Here is a 25,860-nt window from a genome sequence, read left to right on the forward strand (position 1 = left end):
GCATATCTAATGACGAGAGTTCGGCTTCGTATGCCACTATCAACATGAGCCTTACCTTACTGTGTTCACTGTCAAATTTCGTTTTGGACGCAGTGGTCCTGGTTGGCACCATTCATTCGATTGCCGCTTTAGTTCGGGCCACAATACGCCGATATCTTCGAGATGGCCACCAGATACAGCGTACTGGTGCCATTTTTGTACGTCTGTAAGGTGGTGGTGAACCTAACAAGATGGATTTTTCCTCAGGAGAGAATGTTCTTCAGGACGTGCTGCGCCGATTGATGACTATTCCCAACTAAAAAGGATAAGTCTCGACAGTTCATCGGTGGTCTATGGGAATGAGGCCTCACAACAACTCTGCCTCGTCATCTGAACCGGTGCGAGGTAAATTAACGGGCATATGCCGAACCTCCTCAGAATACAAATGCCGAGCGTGCAAGAATCCGATGTAGTATTTCATCATTGTCACAGGCTTCAAGTAAGCTTTCATGATATTCCCGGGTATTTCTGTCCCAGACCACCTGTATTTGCTCAATGATTTCTGCTTTATCTATGTAAACATGTGTTAGGGCGATATAGATCGTATTGCCCACTTCAACTGTCCATGTTGACAACGAAACTTTCTGCACCAAGTGCTTAGGCTCTAACTGATGTTCTCTACTGTCTGCTCGTGAATGCGTGGTTTTATAACATCGTGCCGACAGTGATTCCACCATTTAATTTAAAACGCTCGTATTTTGATTAGATGTATTCTTTAACCGCATAAGGTCAGCATACATTATTACAAGACGCTATATAATTGATGCTCTGACCTTCTACTGCTGGTACTTTAGACGGTTCGTGTATCCTATGCCATAAATTATTAGCATCCTGAAGCCATTCGGTTATTTATTTATATAAAACCTAATACATATTTAAATTGATTGTTGACTTTATCACACCAGAGACTCGTAGTAATTGAATTCAATTTACTCTGTAATATTTATTCAGTAAATTCATTAACTCCCAAAATTAGTAGCCTCTATGTAAACTGAGGAGGAGATGTAAATATCACTACCTGCTTTTCAATTCAAAATTAAAAGATCTGCAACATGCACTAAATAATTGGAATTTTAACTTCTTGAATAAGATAAGTGTCCACTTCTGTGGTGTAGTGGTTAGTGTGATTAGCTGCCACCCCCGGAGGCCGGGTTCGATTCCCGGCTCTTCCACGAAATTTTGGGAAGTGGTACGAGGGCTGGAACGGGGTCCACTCAGCCTCGGTAGGTCAACTGAGTAGAGTTGGGTTCGATTCCCACCTCAAACATCCTGGAAGTGGTTTTCCGTGTTTTCCCACTTCTCCTCCAGGCAAATGCCGGGATTGTTACCTAACATGAGGTCACGGCCGCTTCCTTCCCTCTTCCTTGTCTATCCCTTCCAATCTTCTCATCGCACCCGAAAGCCCCTGTTCAGCATAACAGGTAAGGCTGTCTGGGCGAGGTACTGGTCCTCCTCCCCAGTTTTATCACCCGACCCAAAGTATGAAGCTCGAGGACACTGTCCTTGAGGCGATAGAGGTGGGATCCCTCGCTGAGCCCGAAGGAAAAACCAACCCTTGAGGGTAAGCAGATTAAGAAAGAAAGAAAGAAAAAGGTACGTTCTGTTCTCTGAAGATGTGGAACGTTGTGCGTGAGATTAAATCATTGACACTAACTATATAAATTAAAAATTAAATAACTGACTAAGTGGCCTTTCGGCCGCGCTGCTCGCATTCATCTTTCCGTCCAGCCTGCCTTGGTAAAATGTTGCTCTTTCCGACCTCTTCCATTTCAATTTCTGATTAGTGTTAAGGGGGGATAGTTTCCCAGTAGCACTTCATCTTAAAACAATAATCACCGGGCGAGTTGGGCGTGCGGTTAGCGTCGCGCAGCTGTGAGCTTGCATCCTGGAGATAGTGGGTTCGAATCCGACTGCCGGAAGCCCTGAATAGGGTTTTCCGTGGTTTCCCATTTTACACCAGGCAAATGCTGGGGCTGTACCTTAATTAATGCCACGGCCGCTTCCTCCCTACTCGTAGCCCTTTCCTGTCCCATCGTCGCCATAAAACCTGTCTGAGTCAGTGCGACTAAAGCCACTAGCAACAAAACTATAATCATAATCATCAGATATGATACACCGGAAATAAAATTATTCTACACTTGAAGTAATATTAGAGATTCTTTATAACTAATTCTGCAGTGTCTGTATGCAGCGGGAACGTTGGACATGATTGAAAAAAGTGGACTTGAAGATATTCGGAAGAGAGGAAGATGAATGGTAAGAAACATTCTGGGCCCAAATGAAAAAAATGAAGAGAGGAGACTCAAATCTAACAAAGATCTTGTATCAAGGAACTGAAGGAGTACTTGAACTGATGAAAAGAAAAAGTTACAGTTCTACGGTCACTTGTTGAGGATGGATATATCATGGACAGAAGAGCTGAAATGTTTTCGAGAAGTGATGTTGGACTTGACGAAGTTGAGGGTTCCGTAAGGTTATATCATGGACAGAATTCGATTTAGATATCTCCTCAAAAAGTTCCGTGGCTTCCAGAAGACTGCGGAAACGCTAGTGAGGAAAGGGAGGTCCTATACGGAAGAGCAGAAGAAGGAAGTTGGAGAACGGATGAAAAGATACAGGCAGAGAGTGAAGGCACAGAAGGCTAAACGTGGTCCTTAAACGGCTAAAAGAAAATTAAATAATTTAAATCCATTAACAGTCATAATTGTCATTGAATTTTTTTCTCAACGCCTTTCGGAGTCTAGGCTCCTTCGTCATGTGGCGAAATGGTGACCATTTAATTATTTATAAAGAATTAATTCACAATCAAGGACAAGGCCTAAACAAAACATGGTTATGATGTTTAAGAATACTAGAGATGTTAGAGTGTTAGTGATTCAGCTAAATTTAATAATATATTTTATTGCAGCCGTACGGATGGCCGTACGGATGTAAGATCATGTTACAAGATGTACTGTTTGTTTGTTTGTTTGTCCAACCCTTGTCCCGTTTCTCTACTGGGTCGGGTATGAGGTGAGATGAGTCTGTCGTGGCGGGTTTTTACGACCGGATGCTCTTCCTGACGTCAACCGCATCAGAAGAGTTAATGAGATGAAATGAATGACGTGATATATGACAGTAGGGAGAGGGTGAAACCCGGTGCCGGCACATAGCCTACTCCTGTCGAATAGCATCAAGGGCCTGCTCAAGGCTTAACGTCCCCATCCGACGGACGAATCACCATCAACAGCGTCATATGCCCTCACTCCTTATGAGCACTGAGGAGAGATTTGGAATTTAATCTAGGCTTTTGGCACGCAATCTAGTGATTAGAAATTGTATACCACCACCTCCCCTACCCTGCCGGCCAACATTCTGATGGTGAAATTTTTTTCGATCAGCGGGACTCGAACCGGCTAACAACGGTGTCAGACCGTATAGACTTCAGCGCCTTAACGATCATGGCCACCAGGCGCGCTGTTACAAGAGGTACTGTAATACAGAGTAAATTGCGTTTGTATATTTAGTCTGTTTTATGTCTTACAGAAGTATTTTAGTCAGGTTCCTCTGTTTTTTCACCGCGTTACATGGCATTGGTCCCAATTTGACCCACATAGCTTGCACTTGCACTTGTCTTCCGGATTATGGTATTTCTCTGTTGCGCAAATTAGGTGGTGAAACCCATGGACCGCTACTCTCGTCATGATGTGCCGTAGGTACTATCCGGCTTCCGTCCAGTTCCTGTACATCATCGCAACACTGAGGATGCTCTATAAGAGCAAAGAAGACACAAGGGACCCAAACTCCTACAGGGGCATAGCCCTGGAGTGCATAGCCCTAAAAATACTAACAAGTCTACTTATCGAGACGTTAAGATTGATGTCGGAACACACTATACTGGAACAACAGTTCAGGCAGTGAAATGCATGCAAGATGGCATCGAAACAGCTCTAGAAAATCCAAAAAGAAAACTGCACGCCGTCTTCATAGATTACACCAAAATGTTCGACCTTCTAAATAGGCAATTGATAACAAGAAGAATAGAAGAAATCAAGAAACCATACTTATACAAAGCATCCTATCTAAAAGCCCACGTTGATGGTGGATAGTGTATAGTCACGAAATACGAGGGTCGTGGTTTGTGCGGCATTAGAAGGTGAATTTTAGCAGTTTGACAGTCGTAAGTGTGATACATTACTCTAACTTGTACAGTTATTCACGTCAGAGTGTTCGTGAAGTGTTCAGTGAAACCTGAAGCGAAATATCTACAAAAACAACCATGCCCCCTAAAGTTAAACAGGTGCCAATGGAAGCCATCGTGAAGCAAGCAGTAAGGAAACTCTCAGCAAATACAGTAGAGACAATACACGACACTTACGGATTTCGCCTTGCTAAAATGGGAGACAATTCGACGGTGGCGCTCCTAGTGACTTGACCTGAACAAATCGCGCTAAATTCAAATATCAATGGAAATGTATATACGGAAATGGATAAATAAATTACGTCTAGAAAGAAAGTGGTATTGAGATATTAACTTCGAAGTTGCTAAAGCAATTCTGGATAAATGAATGAAGAATTATTTAAAAGGTTATTATTCAAAGACTGAAATTAGACATATAAACAAGGTGTGAAATGGACTGCTGTGAAATGGCTTGATCTTCCATTTATGCATTACTTTTTTAGCTTTAGCATACCTGCCTGAAATCTTACGGTTGGATTTGTCTTTTTTCCTCATTTGAAAACATTGTATCATCACATTAAGACACTTGTCAATAAAAATATCGGCACATTCCTTACACATATGATGCAATGAATTAACATTTAATAGCTGGACAATTTTCCTCTTAACATGAAGCCTACTAACAGAAAGAAAATCTATAAAATCCCGGCTTTAATCTGAGAAGAGGGATAAAAGAAAGAAAAGTTTGAAAATGTTGTCGATAGTGATGCTTTGAGGAATATTTACGTACAATTAGAGTAAAAATGTAACATACCCTTGGCTGTATAGTCGAGGATTTTTAAAGTCGCTGGCCTGGAAATGATCTGAACAGATCTTATAATTCTTATACAAGCGTAACGTCCCTTCTTTCTTGTACACTTTATCCAAATCGCTTCTGTGACATTTCAAAACCCACAGATCACACCTACAACAACACATCGGTATTGAAGGTTAACTGCTGCACTACACAATAAAATATGCGTATTATATTTTAAGCCCGTTAAAATATGGGTCGAGCAGGTCAGAAGATTATGAAGTACTATAAAAATCACTGTCACTGGAAGAATATATATGCAAACACAATATTACTTACATGTTCTTGTCACGAGGGAACCTGAAGAACGACCGCGCATTTTTCTCTACTTCGTAATTACTGCAGCCAAACACAGCACATACCTTTCCCCTCATGTTGAGAGGAGATATCAAGGAATGACACACGCTACTATTTAATTATGCCAACTCACTGAAAACGCATAAATAACACCAAAAACTTCACACAAAAATACACGTGCTCTTATGACAGAATCAGTACCGTTCAGGTCTATCCGCTAGAGTGAGCTCCAATAGCTGTCCCTCGATATCTCGCTCAGTGTCGTGTATTGTCTCTACTGTATTTGCTCTCAGCACGCTTGCCAACCTCATCCAAGATCAGGTGAGGAAAGCAGTTGTAGAGAAACTGAAAGAAACCATAAATTTCAATACGAGTGTGATCGAGGAACTAAAGCGTACACTGGAAGAAAGAGACACGACCATGAGGGAATTAAAACAGACAGTTTAGAGCAGTACCAAAGAAGACAGTGCTTGCGTGTGTCTGGTGTGGAAGAAACTGCAGGAGAAGACACGGACAATATTGTCATTGATATTGCTCGTGAAATTGGGGTGGAACTCTCAGTGGTCGAAATAGACAGATCGCATAGGGTTGTGAAAAGTAAAACTGGCTATCCAAGACCCATAATTGTGAAGTTTGTTTCGTACCGGAGAAGAAATGCGATGTTTATAAAAAAAAAAGAAACTCAAGGGTACAAATAAACCAATTAGAGAGGACGTAACCCCAGAGAGACTGCTGCTTGTGCAGGACGCTATAAGTAAGTTCAGTGAGCGGAACGTGTGGTCGAAGGATGGCATAATTTATGTTAGGCAGGGAACTCGTAAAATACCTGTGTCAAACTGCGAAGATCTCGATTGTATTCGCTAACCATGAGCCGACATTCTGTAAACTAAACACCGCTGTATAGAACTTAAACAGAATTTCAACTGTAGCTATAGCCTATATTTTTATCATTAATTTGAATTTTTAGTTAATTTTATCTAGTGTAGTTTTTCCTTTTATATCTACAGTTAAATTTTAAGTTGGCAGCAACAAGCAACCAGCAAACAAATGCTTCTAGTTTCAACCTCTCCAACCCACAGTCCCAAGCAGGTCACTATCTGTATCTCCCAGCCCCCACCCCAAGTACCGCTAATCACCTTCAAGACATTCTTTCGCCTTACCCTACTTCCTTACAAATAGCTCATGTAAACACTCAGAGCATTCTCCCGCATTTCCCGGAATTCTCTGAAATATTCTCAGCCTGCAACCTGCATGCCGTACTATTCTCCGAGTCGTGGTTGCGTCAATCTATCCCTTCATCTCTTGTTAGTATGAATTATAATTCATTAGTTAGGAATGGCAGGAGCGGTAAGCTTGGTGGAGGAGTCGGTATGTATATACGGGATGATGTAAAGTATAAGGTGATATTGAAATCCCCCAGTGAGTTCTCCAATAGCCATGAATTCTTTATAGTTGAGCTCATAGTTCGCGGTACGAAGTGCTTGCTTGGTGTGGTGTATCTTCCACCGAAGACTGGTAACATCACAAATCTAGAGGAAGCCCTACATGATCTAACAGCCAGGTATGAGCATTTGTTTTTAATAGGATACTTTAATACAGACGTGACAAACAAATCTACCGAAACAAAACGACTGACTGAGATGTTTTCATCCATTAATTTGGCATTACTACCCCTAAACCCTACACACCATGTTGCCAACTCACGTACGCTCCTCGATCTAGTAATTACTAATAATACCAACCAAATCCTAACTCATGGACAAATGCCCGTTCCCGGTCTCTCCCGACATGACATGGTTTTCGCTGCATATTCCTCTAAGTGCCCTAAATTCAAGCCGAAATTAATTACATATAGAGATTTTAAACACTTTAATGAAGACGCATTTTTTGAAGATGCTCTTAACACACCATGGCACAACATTCAGTTCATAAATGATATTGACGGAAAAGTAAATCATTTTAACGAACTACTTCTGACTCTGTATGACAGACATCCACCACTACGCACTGTTAGAGTAAAGAGACCTTCAAACCCATGGCTGTCCCAAGAAATACGCGAGCAGATGAAAATAAGACAATTTCGGAAAGTACCCAAAACTCCGAAACAGAACAACACAGTTAATTAGAAATGCTAAAATACGTCATTCTTATGATATTTTGAACACTCAAAATTCTAGTCAGATTTGTAAATCTCTTCGCGAAATGGGATTATGCAAAAACAAGACAAATGACAACAACTGTAATATACCACTAGCTGACCTAAACTTATATTTTAGCTCACGATCCTCTCAGATTGACGAACAGACCAGAGCAGCAGTAATTAACAGAATATCCTCAAAAGCAAGACATAATGGCGAGCAGTTCTACTTTTCTCATGTGACCCCCAGTGACCTTAGGGAAGTCTTCAGTGAAATAAAGTCAGGGTCCACTGGCCATGATGGAATCAACCTGTCTCTTTTAAAAAGAATTATAGACATCATACTTCCAACGGTAACGCTTATCATTAATTACTCACTCATGACTGGAGTCTTCCTTTCGAATTGGAAACATGCAATCATCCGACCTTTCCCTAAAAACAACAACCCCAACAGTCCCGAAGATTATCGTCATGTAAGTATCCTTTCTATATTAGGAAAATATTTGGTGAAAATAGTACAGAAGCAAATGACTGAATATCTTACACAATGCAACTTACTTGACAAATATCAATCGGTATTCAGACAAAACCACAGTACTGCCACTGCATTAGTTAAAGTGAAAAATGACATGCAACTAGCGATAGATAAAAGACAAATGACTATACTTGTTCTCTTGGACTTTATCAAAGCCTTCGACTGTGTAGATAGAGACATATTACTCGCTAAACTTACGGCGCTGAAATTTTCTTACAGCACTTTAACCTGGGTACAGTCCTATCTTAGTGATCGTCAGCAGCGTGTACCAGTGGGAAACGATACATCCTCGTGGCAAACCACTAAGATGGGCGTGGCTCAGGGAGGAGTATTGTCACCACTTCTGTTCTCATTGTAGGCCTACATGAACGACTTATCTGAGGCGCTGACCAATTGTAAATATCACCTGTATGCAGATGATATTCAATTATATATTCACACAAAGCCTAATGACTTAAACAATTCAATCACTAAGTTAAACGAAGACCTAGCAAATGTTAATGACTGGACTAGCAGACATGGCCTGAAAGTGAACCCATCAAAATCACAGGCCATCACAATTGTCACGTATAAATCTCATGCTAAAATACAAAACACATATATACCCAGTGTTGTGCTCAGTGGAATACCAGTAACATTTAGCCATCATGTAAAGAACCTTGGAGTAGTATTCGATTAATATTTAAGTTGGTCGGAACATGTCACAAAATTTTGTCAAAGAGTATTCTACTCTTTACATTCTACAAAAAGGTTGAGGGACTTCCTTCCAAGAAACACAAGAAAATTATTAGTACAGAGTCTAATATTTCCAATATTTGACTATGGAGATGTAGTTTATAATAGTATAAGCAAAACACTTTCATGTCGACTACAGCAAGCCTACAATTCTTGTGCTCGATTCGTATGAAGTATCCCAATCCAAACTAATATTAGCCTTTTCCTCTCTCAGCTGTCATGGCTAAGATTGACTGAACGACGTAAATAACACGCTGTTTCCCTTCTCCACAGTATTCTGCAAACAAGCAAACCAGACTACCTTAGAACAGACTTTAAATACCTCTCCCCTTCCGATAGAGCTCCCTCAATGTCATCCACACGTTCCCTCTTGTCCATTCCCATTCACCGCAGTAACTCGTACAACTCATTCATACCTGCTACCATACGTTCCTGGAACTCAATCCCAACTAAAATTGGAGGCATAGGCAATTCGAGGCTATTGAAAAGGAAATGTTTAATGTGGTACTCAAATATGTAAAAAGTAGATTTCACTAACGTAAAAAATTAATAATTAGCTCTTAATTATCAATAAGGATACAAAATTATAGAGGTTAAGTAAATTAATTTTAGTGATTTTTAGAAATATATGTAAAAAAATGATTTTATGTACATTATTCTGTAAATTGTATAAAGCTGTTGATAATATGGTTTGGCATAATAGCAAGCTTCATAGCGTGAGCCCCGCCATATAAGAAAGGCAATAAACTAAACTTAACTAAATTAAAGCCAAATAGAAATAGACGACAGAGTCCCAAGAACAGAGATGATAGAGCAAACGAACGGTGTTCTTCAAGGCGAAACTTTGAGCCCCTGCTCTTCATAATAACCACTGCAGGAGTAACAGAAGAAATAGCAACAAAAATGTCAAAATATACGCCTACAAAGACATGGTAATAGTATCCCAAGAACTCCAAAATGCCCAAGAAGCCTTCAACAAACTCGTGGCGTGGGCCAATATAAACGGCTTGATTCAACTAAATTTATATTATGAAAGCTGTTAACTGGTAGAAGTTATAAATGTGATATATTGAACTGAATGTTGACGTCATCTTAGGCTTCACTTAGTATTGCCAAAGGAAGATTAGATAGTTCACTTTTAGAAATGGTCATAATTGTTGGGTATTCACCTTCTACATTGTTAAAAAAATTCAATACTTCAAGTTGTAGGGTTGAGAGGAGAGACCGAAACTAACATTTCTTCGTGAATAACTACGAATCTGAAACGAATTATTCACCGAAAAAATCAGAAACTCTATTGTAGGAGTATAAATTAATTATGACTCTCATTCTTCAAAGCCATCAATGTTACATATTACGTTAAACATGACATTATGTAAGAATAATCTTAAAGATCCTTAATCAAAAATTCCACCTTTACAATACCAGTAGTTATTTATTCTTCAAAACAACATAAATATGTTAATTCGGGATATGTTTCGTTGTGGTTGGTGAGTTATGTCAGGAGGTCGAGGCAATCTTGGAACGATGGCGAGAGTAAGTCGCAAGAACACAGAGTACATGTTCTTCAACTTTGCGCAGCCCACACAACACTGTCCTCCTTGGTGGAGAACCCATTATGGTGACCGACAAGTTCAAATATCTTGGATCAGTCATCACAACTGATGGTAATATCGATGCAGTTGGCAAGCACCGCATCAGTGTTGGTTGGATAAAATGGCGGTCTCATACTGGTGTTCTGTGTGATAAGCGGATGCCAGTCAAATTAAAGGGCAAAGTGCACAAAACCACTGTCCGGCCTGCCCTCGTGTACAACTCCGAATGTTGGGTAAGGCAGAAAAAGCATGACCAGCGAATGCATGTGACAGAGATGCGGATGTTGCGATGGTCGGCGGGAGTCACTCCGCGTGACAAAGTGCGCAATGAATATGAGCAAGGATCCTTTGAAGTTGTGCCCATCAGCGACAAGATGGAGGAGAAAAAGCTTCGCCGGTATGGTCACGTACGAAAAAGAAGAAATGAACACCATTTAGTACAGAAATCTCTTGCCATCGAAGAGCCGAAGAGAGGAAGAGGGCGTCCATAGGCAACATGGAAATAAACAGCTGAGGTTGGTACAAGAACGTCGGGCATACTCACTCCGAGTCAGACGAGCCGACCCTGAGTGGGTGCATATACGGCCAGGAAAGTAGAAGAAGAATCTAAATATTTGAGTGTAACTTGATAGAATCTAACGATATTCTTTCATGAACGAAACACGTCATTATTTGTGTGATAGTGTGTATTTTTAGCCTATGTTTAATAACGTGTTTTGTTTTCACAGGTATGCCATAGTGTAACATTTATATTGAACGTGTGTGTTCGACAGACTGAAAAGGTTTTAAGTTGCATTTAACACCCAGTAGTTCTCTTTTACTGTGACTGCGCAGTAAAACCTGTTCTATACTTATAAGATGAACTCTGGAGAATTTGAGATCTTGATTCCCATATACAGATCTTGAATATCAGTAATTTAGCAGCAAAGGTACTTAAACTTGCTGCATTGTTGTACTGAATACCGCTTACGTCTTAAATTAATACCCTTGTTTTTAATCTTGCTGAAAATCATTAGTTTTTTGTTAGCATTGATATTTTTTTGTAATTCCATATTTAATCCCATTTCTTCACCGAGTCATGTAGTTTGTCAAGAAACAGCTGTAAGCTCTCCATTAAAATAACCATATCATTTGCATATCGTAGTGCACTTTTGTTAAATAGTTCATATTACCCCTTTGCTAACTCTTCCATTGTTACATTTACTATTATTTTGATGATGATGATGCTTGTTGTTTTAAGGGGCCTAACATGGAAGGTCATCGGCCCACTATTATTTTTCTTTCTTTACTTGGTTCCCTCATTCTGATGTACTATGTTACGTAGGCTAAGGTCGATTATTCAGATCAATGACATCGTAAGTAGCATTTTTTACATCTTAGGATACATGAAGTCAAATTATTTCCCATGTATGCCAGAAATCACCATGGAGACTTATGGCTGTCATTATTGCCGACTACGCTAACAGCTATAAGACTCCATGGTGATTTCTGGCGTACACGATCTTTTAATTTTCTTTAATGCAGAATGTCAAAACTGCTTGTTACGATACTATTGCTCTCTACCGTCGAGGTAAGGAAGTTCGAAAGTCACTCCTGACCTTTATAAAGAAATCAAATGAACTTCTCTTCATGCCTCGGTTTGTTTCCTGAAAGTTTCTGCATTTTGCTATCATCTTTTAATAGCCGCTATGTCGGTATTATCTGCTAATGCCCCCGACATGACAAGTCCGACCGGCCGATCGATTGAAATCCCTATCTTTTGAGAGGGGGAGGGTACATCCAATAGAGCATTAAAAGTTCAGTTCCTCACAACCATGATAGATCGATGGCACCCACCGATAGTGAGCTAAGAAGAGAGGACATGTGACGTTACGTGACATGCTGCTATTGAATTCTCTCTCTGCCCTAATAATTTGCTTTCGCAGCCGCACTCTCCCCCTTCACTTCAGTGCGTCCTGGATGCTTGCCAGACCATAGAAGAGAACACATAATACACTCACTCCCTGTTGCATTGTCCCCTCCCTCCTCCTATATGTACACGCTACAACTCCAATTAAACAAATGGGTACGCCTCTTCAGATGGAGGATACCAGCCAGCTGGTTCCTCACTATTAACAATTTCATGTAGTGCACTGCTAGTACTGGAGATAAATGGCATTATCTGTAATAATATTTTATATTTATTTCGTGTCTGACATTCTTTCCTATCTGCAATCCGTAATGGCTGTTAAACTGTCAATTAATATTTCAGCATTAACTGGAGGAGAGATTTATGACATTGTCCCAGTTAATAAAGTGGCAGAGAGAGAATGAAAATGGACATTTATTCTATCCACAGTGAAATTATTGCTACAAGATTTTTTAGCTCTGTTGGTCAGGAGAACTATGTAAACTCTATAACATCATCTTCGAAATTTTAGTGAATATGATATTTACCTCTGGCTTTAAAACATTTTAATTTATTAACTTTCATCATCGTACTGGTCTCTTCGTCTTACTCTTTGATTATCCGGATTATTTTGCTAGGGTAGTGCTTTTGTTTTCAACACTTGCATTAATTTTCTTTCAGACTATGTAATAACTAAAGTCCGGATTTTTATGCAGTAAGGGCTGGTTTACACGGGTAGAGTAGCGAGGCGAGTAGAGTTGTTAGTAGAGTAGCCACGTTACTCTACTCTACCGCTGTCTGGTAGAGGTGACACTCGTATCGTTCATACGGGAGTAGAGTCATACAGTAGAGTAGAGTACAGTAGTAGCACCATGTCAAGACGTAAGCACATCGTAAGGAAGTGTTTAAAGACATTTACAAACATATTACTGCGAAGCGTTAGAAGAAGAAGTAAATGAGGAAAAAAAGGGAATGGGCAAGAGGCTGGCTTAGTAGGAGAGATACACTCGGGGCATCGGCATTAATTCTGAGAGAACTTGGCAATTTGGAGAAATATGGGGGGACAAACTCGACACAGTTGGCCAAGAACATGAGGGATCTTCTCAGGAATAATTTTGTTAATGAAGGAGCAGTTCCCTGGCAGTACAAGTATGTATTTTAACCCAGGAACACAAACGACTGAATTTTCATGACTTTATTCATTATTGTACAGAAAGTAACGACAGTGTAATCATCCCCTCAGGATTTTACTAGTCTTCGTCTGTGAATACTGTAGTGGTGATTTCTAAGATAAAACTATATGAACGAGCTCCAGTCTAATTATAGATCATAATTCTGGCGAAGGTTTTTGTTCCAAGGTGAAGGGGTGAGGTACTCCTTTCCCCAGTTAGACTGCAGTTTCTATTTCCATTTTTTTGTATTTCAGCCAACCTAAATCTTATCCGAATGAAATTTTACAGAATTAATTTCAAAAGTTATAGAAAGAATACCCATTGGCCATCAGTGTGTCGTCTCAGAACCCACGAGTCTCAAAACTCACGAGTATCAAAATTCACGAATTCTAAGAAGAGGATTAGCAAGAATAGGTTTCTCTATCTGGGCCAGTCTCAAACCTCACGAGCAGGACCAGTTCTTCTTTGAATGGATATATGCCCACCCTACTAGTGATGATATAATCGGATATTTTTTAAAAAATCAAATAGCTTCCATCCGGTTATTTAAATAATGGAATAAATAATCAAATGAATTTCAAATATCATTCAGTTATATCGCATAGAATAATCGCTTGCGTCATGAATAAATTTTTCGGTGTAAGTGTGTCGGATGGATAATCGATTGAATTATATGAATAGATGAAAAATAGAAATACGCCTCTTTTTTTGCAATCCATGGAGTCCAATGCTGAAGACGGCACAAACACTCAGTTCCCGAGCCATAGGAATTAACAAATGAAAGTGAAAATCCCGGCCAGGAGTCGAACCTGGGACTCCTTGGACCCATTGGACCACAGGCCAGCATGCTAACCATGTATCCATGCAGCCGGACGACATAAAATTAAAGTAGGTATATTGCCTGCTGCTAGTTAAAATAAATTTTCAGTTGGTAGTAATTACCGGGGCTTAGTTCTATTATGAGGCCAGAAGACGGCATTTACTTATATAAGAAACTTTATTTTAACGATATTAAATATTACTACTGTTAATTCACTCATTTAGTTTCATTAGAGATTAATTTGGTCATGAATCTCAGAGCAGGGAAATTACATTACTTATCTCCATTCCCTTCAGAAAGTGGGCGAGTATGATGAACGGTCTCTGATACGCTTTCTGAAAATAATATGAACTCATGCTCCACACGTATGGCTGAGTCATGTACTCCCAGATGCCTTACTTAGCATAGATTGATATATTACGTCACGCTCCCACGTTATTACACGAAAAGCAATGTTATACAGGGTGTTAGGTGTATACGTGCAGATATTTATGCTAGCAATAGAGAACGATGTGACGAACCACTATATATCAAACTTTTAGTAATTCTCGGAAGTTATTTTCGAGAGCAAAGAGATACGATGTTTTTAGAATAGGTAGTATGCTTTGTTCTTGTGAATGAATAGCTTCCCTTTGAGAACAGGCGAGTCACGCGCCATGCGTGCCAAACTGGTTTCTGTTTATGTTTACGTACAACAGCTGAACGCTACCTATGCAATGCACGAGAGTTTACGTAACATACTTGTCAAACTGGTTTTATGTTTAAGAGCAACTGAGCTACGATAACAGCTGAAGGTGGCTACTAGAGTAGCGTATGCCTTGTTACGTTACATCCTCGCCAGACTGGTTTCGTAGTTGTCAGTATTCAGTTTCCGTCTTAGGGGCTTCAGACAACCCTGGTCATCGGTTTCGGACCCTGGAGATGTACCGAATTCTCAGCGTTAATACTGGTTCATTTGCTGTTATGTCCTATAAGGGATTGGGATATGCGTGGTCATCAGCCCCGTGGTCTAGTGAGTATGGAAATGACATGAAAACCTGAATCGGTGCGGGACCTGTACGAGCGTGTGATATAATTATTGGTTGGGATAGGCGCGCCGGGACGTGAAATACAGTAGATCCCCGTTGTGCATTGCGTAAAGGTAGAAGAAAGATGGCAGGTCCTTACGCCAACGAAAGCAGTCATGGGATGCCCAAATGAGTGGCATCGGAATTGAATGATCGAAACACATCGAACGTTTAGTTTCAAAGGAATATTGGACATGTTATACAACTAAATAAATTAAACGTACCTACATTTCGCGCCTCCTTCCGGGCTGAGTTGCTCAGACGGTTGAGGTGCAGGCCTTTTGACTGCAACTTTACAGGTTCGAACCAGGCCCAGTCCGGTGGTATTTGAAGTTGCTCAAATACTGTAGGTCAGCCTCGTGTCGGCAGATTTCCTGGTACATAAAAAGAACTCGTGCGGGACTAAATTCGGGCACATCAGCGTCTCAGAAAACCGTAGAAGTAGTTAGTGGGACGTAAAGCACTTAACGTTATTATTATTATTATTATTATTATTATTATTATTATTATTATTATTATTATTATTATTAGGTCATTAAAAGCTGAAATACGTGGAAGAAAATAGTAAAATATGCGTGGTTTAAGAGGAAACAAGATAAAATGTATGTCACTTGAGTTAGCATCGGTCTCAGTAGTTACCTACAGATTACTATGCGTAAAACGAGAACCAGGTCAAGCTCGTGGGGATGAGTCAGCTGTAATCTCGTATTATGTATAAACATAAAACATACACATCAACAAATATAAGAAACATAAACAAGGTTACACGTTAGAGACATGTAGCTATTAACCTGAACGCCAGGCCGACGGTCGCTTTCATGAGTACAGATGAGTTATCAAATTATACACAATCCACAGATGTCGAACATATCTAAGAAGATTCTGCCACAACTATATTACATTTTACTATGATGGTGTTAATAACAAATCGCAGCAGCTATTGGCTTTACGTCGCACCTACACAGATAGGCCTTATGGCGACGATGGGACTGGAACGGGCTAGGACAGGGAAGGAAGCGGCCGTGGCCTTAATTAAGGTACAGCACCAGCATTTGCCTGATGTGAGAATGGGAAACCACGGAAAACTATCTTCTGGGATGCCGAGAGTGGGATTCGAACCCACTATCTCCCGAATAATGGACACTGGCCACACTGAAATGAAATGTCGTATGGCTTTTAGTGCCAGGAGTGTCCGAGGACAAGTTCGGCTCGCCAGATGCAGGTCTTTTGATTTGACCCCTGTAGGCGACCTGCGCGTCGTGATGAGGATGACATGATGATGAAGATGGCACATACACCCAGTTCCCGTGTCAGCAAATTTAACCAATTAAGGTTAAATTTCCGACCCTCCCGGGAATCGAACACGATACCCCTGTGACCAAAGGCCAGCACGCTAACCATTTAGCCATGGAGCCAGACTTAAGCGACTGCAGCTATCGAGCTCGGTAAATGGCAGCAGATTACGCTACTGCGTGTTGAGATGATGTCGGTAGAATACAGTATACCTGTTAAGACATAAGGCTGCAGTAGAAGAAGAGGAAGAAGATGGTAACGAGAGCCACATAGTCAAGCAGCACACAGCTGAACAAAGTGCACATTAGTGACACAGACATAAGAGTTGCGTGGTCGCGGGAACTACAGTCGCATTCGTAACATTCTGTTGTCGAAAAATAATGAACTAACATACAGTACGGGCTCCGTAATTCCAGGTGGACGGTAACAAGACTATCTCGAATAGAAAAGTACGGATTTACGAACGTACACGAAAACGCCTGTGAACAACATAATGTACCTATGTTAACATTACAGTACAACAGTTTAGAAAACAAAAACATACAGATTGCATTAAAAGAAATGTTAAACTTTCTTTTGTAAATTAACAAAACACTCTAGGCAATCGTCTTAAGTTAAATGTTAACTTATAGTTCCTATTTCAGTAATGATGAATATAAAACGATTATTTTATTGAATATTTATACGTGACGACGACGATGACGACGACGACGACGACGACGACGATGATGATGATGATGATGATGATGATGATTATGATTATGATTGCTGTCTTAATGTCATCGGCCCTTAAAAACGCAAAGTGTCCTCTGTTTTAACTCGTAGGGAATAAGAAACAAAATATAAAATGCTGGAAGCCTTTCCCGATAGATTCACGAAGGGCGACCCGTGTTCTGTTCTGCCACACGATACACTAGCATCATATAATGGTATTCGTGGTATTCATACACTGGCATTATTCAAATACTACTACTGATGCTACTACTACGAAGTAACTCGCGTACTAGTACGGACGATAATTCGCATCTCTGACAGCTGTTATTCAGGCCAAGGTCAGACCGGTTTCATGTAGGGGTGGGGAACCCATCCAGCGACATCCCCGTCGCTAGGAACAGCAGACAACCGGCACGTGACAGGTCGAGTGCTTTTGTCGAACTGCTTACGTGGAATATTCTCCCACAGTGCGATTTTAATATCATAGTCTTTTGGAGTCCAACTCGCCGTATGCAGAAACAACCCGTGTTGACGTGTACGTAAATAAAGTTTATTACGTCAACGAAAGAATGCATGGGATAGAATTTCAAAGTGAGTGGTATCGGAACTGAAATGTTAAAACACATCGAACGTTTTACTTCATACCAGTAAGGGACATGTTATAAACATAAATTAATTAAACGTACCTTCCTTTCGTGCTTCCAACCGAAGAGAACATGCTTAAATGTAAATGAGAACCTTCTAGCTTACTGCTGATTTTGCAGTGCCTATTCAACGAATCAAAATAAACGTTGCCAGGCTGAGTGACTCAGACGGTTCAAGCACTGGTTTCATGAACTTGGCAGGCTCGATCCTGGCTCAGTCCGCTGGTATTTGAAGGTGCTCAAATACGACCGCTTCTCATCGGTAGATTTACGGGCACGTTAAAGAATACCAGTGGGCAAAATTCCGACACCGCGCGTCTCCATTGGCACGTGAAGATTTATTATTATTATTATTATTATTATTATTATTATTATTATTATTTATTATTATTATTGGGCGAGTTGGCCGTGCGATCAGCTTGCATCCGTCGAAAAGCCACTAACAATATTATTATAAAAACTGTGTTAGTCTATTATTACTGACTATTATGAAAACAAAAGTTAATCGCCCCACTCAAACTTCGTAGCCCGTAATCTGTCAGAAAACACTAAAGAAAATAGTGAACTTTTAACAGGTCCGAATTATTATTAATATTATAATTGCAGACATGTCTCCGAAATTACCGAAGCATGTACTTACAAATTGTTTTACGTCGCACCGACACAAATAGGTCTTACGGCGACGATGGGAGAGAAAAGGGATACAAGTGGGAAGGAAGCGTTGGAAGTATAATAAAGGTACAGTTCCAGCATTTCCCTGATGTGAAAATGGGAAACTACGGAAAACCATCTTCCCGGCTACCGACAGTGGAGTTCGAACCCACTATCACCAGAATACAAGCTCACAGCTGCGCGCCCCTAGCCGCACGATCAACTTACTCTAAGCTCCAATGCCGGTCTGCGTAGCTCGGACGATAGAGCGCTGGTCTTCTGATCCCACCTTGGCAGGTTCGATGGCGGCTCAGTTCGGTGGTATTTGAAGGTGCTGAAATACGCCAATCTCGTGTTTGTGGATTTACTTGCATTTAAAAAAGTACTGCTTTACAAAATTCTGGCACTTCAGCGTCTTCGAAAACCGTGAAAATTAGTTAGTGGAACGTGAAGATATTAGTAGTAGTAGTAGTAGAAGTAACATTATTACGGACGTTTTAATTAAACGGGTCCGTTACATTACCTATCGGCACTTACTGTCCAGTAATTAGCCTTCTGTCCAGCTCTGTGGTATAGTGTTTAGTGTGATTAGCTGCCAACACCCGGAGGCCCTAGTTCCATTCCCAGCTCCGCCACGAAATTTGAAAAGTGGTGCGAGGGCTGGAACGGGGTCCACTAAGCCTCGGGAGGTCAAATGGGTAGAGGTGGTTCGATTCCCACCTCAGCCATCCTGAAAGTGGTTTCCCGTAGTTTCGCACTTCTCCAGGCAAATGCTGGGATTGTACCTAACTTAAGGCCACGGCCGCTTCCTTCCCTCTTCCTTGTCTATCCCTTCCAATCTCCCCATTCCCCCGTAAGGCCGACACAAGACCCCTGTTCAGCATGGAAGGTGAGGCCGCCTGGGCGAGGTACTGGTCATTCTCCCCAGTTGTATCCCCGACCCAATGTCTCACGCACCAGGACACTGCCCTTCAGGCGGTAGAGGTGGGATCCCTCGCTGAGACCGAGGGAAAACCAACCCTGGAAGCTAAACCGATTAGGAAAAAGAAGAATAAGCCTTCTATTAGAAATGCCCGGCGGCAATTCCATAGTAGACCGAGCTCGATAGCTGCAGTCGCTTAACTGCGGCCAGTATCCAGTATTCGGGAGATAGCAGGTTCGAACCCCACTGTCGGCGGCCCTGAAGGTGATTTTCCGTGGTTTCCCATTTTCACACCAGGCAAATGCTGGGGCTGTACCTTAATTAAGGCCACGGCCGCTTCCTTCCCACTCCTAGCCCTTTCCTGTCCCGTCGTCGCCACAAGACCTATTTGTGTCGGTGCGACGTAAAGCATCTAGCAAAAGAAATCCACAGTAGCTATTTTTCCTTCGAGCAATGTTCACGCATGGTTGCAACTATGGTTTTTGAAATCTGTCTCATTAATAACAATATGATTGAATACTTACAGCCTTTTCTTTCAGTGTCCACCGTCCTTTCATTGACCTGAAAAGTTTATGAATAAGCATAGACAACTCGCATTGTCTATTGTCAGAAGTTCATCGTAGACTGTCGCAATAACAGCACAGAAATGTTGCGCTCATTTTTCATTTACTTATTAACTATTTCCTTTCATTTTGTCAGCTCGGATCACTGAGTAATGCCATTGACGTCTTATACATCACACACAACTACACAATACTTTATTCGCACGTATGTGCTGGTGCGTATCTTCGGGGTCACTGTAAGGATCCTGTGTACATTCCACACAGAGTACCCTAGACCGGTTTTCGAGTACAGCAAGTGGCCTGGCACGTGAGTCATCCTCTCCTACTTGCCGAGCTTTTAGGGGGAAGTGCACAACAACATGTGTTGGCCTGCGATAAGAAACAGGTTCAACAAGCCCTAGACTCTGCTACTGTACTTCCACTACGCGTGGACAGAATGACGTAACCGGCATATCCTGCTACGGACGTTCAAAACACATTAGGTCCTGAAATATTTGGCTCAGTTATTGGCAAACTAATAGGACAAGATAAAAAGTACATAGCATATATTGTGAGATGTCTTTCTCTTTGCCGACTAGCTTAATATCTGCACGTATACACCTAACATCCTGTATACTCGTAGTATTGACTAGTTGGGTCACCAAATTTATAAAATCATAAATTAAAATGTGTCAGAATTTTATCTAAAATATAGCGAAGTAGCCAATCGCTATCTTTGACGTTCTGTTGCTATATGACTTTAAAAAGACTCCACAGCGCTGATGTTGATGATATTTTATGATGGTGGTTCTTTTCCCAGCCAAGAAAATGTGGAAAGGATCATTAAAAATCAATAAGTGTTGAAAACAATGAAGGAAAATGTGGTGGTGGTGATTACTGTTTTAAGAGGGAGTACAACTGGGCAGCCATCCTCTATTAATACTAATCAGAGGGAAAAAATGGAAGGTGGCCCATACTTCGAGAAAACTAAGGTTTCGGGCAAAGAAAGACAAGGGCCTTTTCTAAAAAATGTATGTACCCCTGGGGCCCCATTTAGTCACCTCTTACGATAGGCAGAGGATACTGTGGATGTTACTCTGCCACCCCAACACACAGGGGAAAATAATGGTCGGTGAATGACACAGAGGTGTATTATTATTATTCGCTAGGGGCTTTACGTCACACCCACACAGATAGGTCTTATGGCGACGATGGAATAGGAAAGGCCTAGGAGTTGGAAGGAAGCGGCCGTGGCCTTAATTAAGGTAAGCCCCAGAATTTGCTTGGTGTGAAAATGGGAAACCACGGAAAACCATCTTCAGGGCTGCCGATAGTGGGATTCGAACCTCCTATCTCCCGGATGCAACATTATTATTATTATTATCATCATCAAAACATTTTTCTGTGTTCTTAAAGGTAATATAACGTATTTTTTCCTTTTGATATAAATTTAATGTTAATGGCATTGTGGCCTCAGGAGAGGCCTGGTGAGTGAGTCACCGCGCACCTCACCCCTCCCGCCGTCATCGCAGGCACCTGCTATCCGGAGTCGTGAATTTTGAGACTCATTGGAATATTAATTTAGCAATTAGAGTTTTGATACCATTTGCTACTAATTTTCGCACGTGAGTTTTGAGACGTTACCGGCCATAAGTACACTGTAAATTACGCTGGCGTAGGCCTAATTTGCAGTAGTTTCTTCGCCATAAATATCCCAATTATTGATCTATTTAATTTATATTTTTGTTCGTTGCTTGTACGGCCCAGGTGTAGAGCGTAAGCTTCTAGATCTGACACTGTACTGTAAACAATAATTATTTTGGATTTTCCAAACAACATATGGAAACTATTCAATTTGTTGGGGAAATTACTGTTATTGCTGAAAATTAACGGCAGTGTCAAGTGATATGTAGAAGATCCCTATGTATGTTATTAATATGATTAATGTACACAGTCCCGCACCATTTTATTGCCTAACTTAAACATGTCGAGACACATGATGAACACGCTGTGTAACATTGAAACTTGAGAAATCTTCATATTAAGTGAAAATCCAGCTGACACTTGTTTATATTTTATGTTGCATCTTCGAGTGTAGATGTCTGCGGCACCACCTCCAGACTTCTTGGATCTTCGTATTTTCATGAGTTCTTGATTGTATGTACATCGTAACTTTTTAATTTCCTGTTTCAGTTCCGTTAACCCAAAACCCTCTTTACCCATTTTCGCAATCAAGTCCTCTTCCGCCGCCCGTCTCATATTCTTATTTCTATAAGTAACGCTGTTTATGTTCCATGAACATTCTTTTTCGCTGTAGAGCTCCACAAATTTGCAAGTTTCTTCTTCCGTCCACTTCATTTTGCCGCCAAATGAACGCTCAACGTAATACCACCGTCTGTACACACATGCAAATACAGCAGTCGAATGACGCGCCAGCTGAAAAATCGAGCGTCCTCGGACTTCTCCACCAGCTCTCGGAGCTTGGTTCCGGTGGAGGGGGAAGGATAGTGGTAGAGTTACTTTACCGCAGCGGAAACCCACTCTACTCTACTGCCTACTAACTACTCTACTCTACTCTACTTGCTACTATCCCGGTCGTATACACGATGCTAGTGGCTCTACTATCCACTCTACTCGCCTCGCTACTCTACCCGTGTAAACCAGCCCTAACAGGTTAGATTGCAAATTTGGTTAGTAGAAAGTGTCGGCCACCCGCTCTTCCATAATGTAGCAAGAGTAACATACATTGTAGGGGTTCTGATGGGCCGTACCCCTAATGTTTATGTAATCCCCATAGCACAATCATTGTGAAGGTGGACTATGCTTACTGCTCGTTTCAGTAACTTTGCATTCTAAGCTATTAATGCAGCGTATTTGGATCAGACAGTTTTTATAAGTGAACGAGCGGATAATTTGGTTGATTTTAGGCGTTATTATAAAACAAAAAATAAATAATAACAGTAAAGAAATGTTTTACTTTCATGGAAATTACACTGCATCAAAATATATTTTATGTCAAACATGCATGTGGTGAAAATTGTGGAAGAACTTGGTTGCCACAATTGTACATTAATAGGTATTATTTAAATACATATACATCTTAACCAAAATAAATAAATGGAAGAAACCGCAATATAAACTTGAATCAGAGACTTCTAAGCTGAGTATGTAGTTGATTTTCCACTTTTCAGAAATCATCACTATTGTCAGCTTGACAGGCAACAGAAAATTTGAAACAACAGCATTCATATACTGCATAACATCATTTTAATCCTTTATATACGATTAGTAGCTGTCTTCTAATGTTCATGTGATAACTGCCAGCAGATCAAAAGGAATATCTGACACCCCATCAGTTGGTTCTTCCCCTAGTAACACCCAGGGAAAACGTGCAGAACAATGAGATACAACCTTGCGGACATGAGCAACGGCTATCAGTTGCTGACCTCAACCATCTTATCTATGAATACATCCCGACCGTCAATAACAAATGGCTTTGATCATGCTACCTTCCACTAAAAAACATTCAGACTATGAGTAAATACGGGGTCAGTGTAACCGATAGGTGGTTATGAATACAGAATAGTAGTGGTACACCAAAGCATTTCAAGTTATCTTGTATCTCTATCCAGGACGCCAGCTTTTGAAGAATATCACAAGATTTGGTTCACCTTTAACAAAGTACGGACAAACTCTGGAAGATGCACCAATTCTTTGCATCAGTTGGGCTTGACGTACTCACCCAGCTGTGATTATGGTGCTGAACGTCAGAGTTTTCAGCATATCGCCCAGACGTTCCCACTACAAGCGCTTCCTGTCGACTTACAATATTTTCTGGTGGTGTTACACGAGTCATCTAAATAAATTTTCAATTTGGAAATCTGTGTCTGATCATCCCAAGTTGTGTTACTGGATACAGATGTGAAGTTAATTAATTTCGTTTCATTATAATTATAAGTTTTACGTTGAATATGTATAACTTAATTAAACCCGAGATGTCTATATACCATACGAAAGGATATCACGCCTCATCTAATGGACAAAATTTGATGGAATTTAGTACAGCCATTCTCCGAGAGAACTCTTACATTGCTACGCTGTATTTGGACATATTAACTTAAAAATGTATTATTTGCCAAATTGCTTACGAAAAATTCGCTTAATAGTTTAAAATCAAACTTTGTGTGCTAATTTCTCACTCAATCACGATTAAAAGAATGGATAAGATGACATTTGTTATTTGTTTGTATTCATTTTAAATACAAGCCTATTCTGCTTTTCAATGGAAATGAAATGGCGTTTAGTGCCGGAAGTGTCCGAGGGCAAGTTTGACTCGCCAGATGGAGGTCTTTTTGATTTGATGCCGTATGTGGCCTGCGCGTCCTGAAGAGCATGAAATAATGATGAAGACGATACATGCACACAGCCCCCGTGCCAGCAGAATTAACCAATAATGCTTAATATTCACGACCTTGCCGGGAATCGAACCCGGGACCCCTGTCACCAAAGGCTAGTACGCTAACCATTTAGCCTGGAGCCGGACTAGTTATCAATAGTAGTATAATTGGACAGTTCTGCCGCCTCCTCCTCCTCCCGCGGGAAATTTGAATTCTGGCGGGAAATTTGAATTTTGACGGGAAATTTGAATTTTGGCGCGAGATTTGAATTTGTAAACAAAGCCACGTGCTTTTTGAGAGCTGTCATCGACAACAACGCATCGCTAACCTCACTGCTGCCATCTTGACGGGCCTAAACCTCAGTGGTACCAACTTAACCTAACTAGCGCGAGCTAAACAAATCCACGTGTTTTTGACAGCCACGTGCTTTTTGACAGACAACAACGCATCGCTAACCTCACTGCTGCCATCTTGACGGGCCTAAACCTCAGTGGTACCAACTTAACCTCACAAGCGCGAGATAAACAAAGCCACGTGCTTTTTGACAGCCACGTGCTTTTCGGACAGCTGTCATCCGCCATATTTTAATTACAGAGCACCCTGCTGCCCTCTTTATCACAGTAGCTGCAAATTCGTCACCTGTCATCGGCAGTGCTGCTATCTTGGCGGGCCTAAACCTTAGTGCTACCAACTTAACCTCACTAGCGCGAGATAAACAAAGCCACGTGCTTTTTTGACAGCTGTCATCCGCCATCTTTAAACTACAGAGCACCGTGCTGCCCTCTTTATCGCAGTAGCTGCAAATTCGTCACCTGTCATCGGCAGTGCTGCCATCTTGGCGGGCCTAAACCGTAGTGCTACCAACTTAACCTCACTAGCGCGAGATAAACAAATCCACGTGCAGCTGTTATCCACCACCTTTAATCAATAGAACACAGTGCTGCCCTATTTAGCTAGATACCTGTGGTGGCAGGCAATTCTACGTGACAACAGACATCTTTGAGCACCGTGCTGCCCTCTATGTGGTGGCGGCAAATTCTACATGCTCTTCTTTGCAAACAAACCCACGCGCTTTTTTTTGACAGCCATCATCCGCCATTTTTAAGCAACAGAGTATGGTACTGCCCTCTATGTGGTGGTGGCAAATTCCACGTGCTCTTGTTTGAAAACAAATCCACGTGCTTTGTTTTGACAGCTGTCACCCGCCATCTTTAACCAACAGAGCACTATGCTGCTATCATGCGGGCAATTTCGTTAGCTGTCATCCGCCATCTTTAATGAACAGAGCACCGTGCTGCCCTCATGCGGGGCAATTTCGTTAGCTGTCATCCGCCATCTTTAATGAACAGAGCACCGTGCTGCCCTCATGCGGGGCAATTTAATTAGCTGTCATCCGCTCG

The sequence above is a fragment of the Anabrus simplex genome, chromosome 9 (assembly GCF_040414725.1).
Source record: "Anabrus simplex isolate iqAnaSimp1 chromosome 9, ASM4041472v1, whole genome shotgun sequence".
NCBI lineage: Eukaryota > Metazoa > Arthropoda > Insecta > Orthoptera > Tettigoniidae > Anabrus > Anabrus simplex.